The sequence below is a fragment of the Peromyscus maniculatus genome, chromosome X (assembly GCF_049852395.1).
Source record: "Peromyscus maniculatus bairdii isolate BWxNUB_F1_BW_parent chromosome X, HU_Pman_BW_mat_3.1, whole genome shotgun sequence".
NCBI lineage: Eukaryota > Metazoa > Chordata > Mammalia > Rodentia > Cricetidae > Peromyscus > Peromyscus maniculatus.
The window spans coordinates 106,558,197-106,559,263 of NC_134875.1; the positions used below are offsets into that span (position 1 = coordinate 106,558,197).

The 1,067-nt window shown below is 53.0% G+C and overlaps 1 pseudogene; it reads left to right on the top strand.

The window, feature by feature from the left end:
• Positions 1-250: 250 nt before the first annotated feature.
• On the top strand, positions 251-1,067 carry LOC102928813 (zinc finger MYND domain-containing protein 19 pseudogene; annotated as a pseudogene).

Genomic DNA, 1,067 nt, shown 5'->3' on the forward strand with positions numbered 1-1,067 from the left:
AGGTAGTCAATTTAAGTGCCAAGAATAAAGCTTTAGAAAAACCTATTAAAATGAATTATAGCTGCTCACTGGGGTGTGCGTGGCAGTGGTGGCAGAGCTGGCACATGGCAGATCCAGCAGGCACGAGGCAGCAGCGGTGGCCCGAGCCTGACCCAGCCTGACCCCGGCCCCAACCTTACCCGGAGTGCCGCTGCCTCGCTCCGGCCTGGCCTGGTCAGGAGCTTCCAGAGTGAGCGGCACAGGCCTGGCCATGACTGACTTTAAATTGGGCATCTTGCAGCTCACCTGGGTGGACGAAGAGAACAAATACACACTGATAGATGAGCAAGACATACCACTGGTGGAGAGCTACTCCTTTAAGGCTCGAATGGAAGTAGATGCTGATGGAAATGGTGCTAAGATATTTGTATATGCCTTCGACAAAAGGGGCTGAGAAAGGGGCTTCTGCATGAGCTGCTGTGGGAATGACACAGGGGAAGTGTGGCTCCCGGGTTTCAGGTGGTACATCTCAATGCTGTGACTGCGGACAATCACCTGGACAACCTGCAGTTGGTACCATGGGGATGGTGACCCAAAGCTGAAGAAACCTCCAGCAAACAAAGGAAGCAAAGCTTATACTGGCGTGCTATCCAGCAGCTTCCCATGGACCCTATAGAAGAACAGTTCCCCGTCCTGAATGTGACCGGGTTCTATAATGCCAATGGAGATGTGGTGGAAGAGAATTCCTGTACCTACTATGAGTGTCATTACCCTCCTTGTACAGTGACTGAGAAGCAGCTTCGGGAGTTCAACATCTGTGGGTGTTGCTAGGTGGCACGATACTGTGGCTCTCAGTGCCAGCAGAACTGGCCTGCCCACAAGAAGCACTGTCGGGGGAGGAAGCGTCCCTTCCAGCATGAGCTTAAGCCAGAGTGATGACGGGCTGAAGAGCTGCCACTGTTGCAGGTTCAGGGTTTCTAACTCATCATGAGCGCAGTGGAAGACAGACTGGAGGTGCCAAAGAAGCCAGCAATGGATCCAGAGCAGCTGCCATAAGACCTCACAGCAACATGAAGCCTGTGGGGACA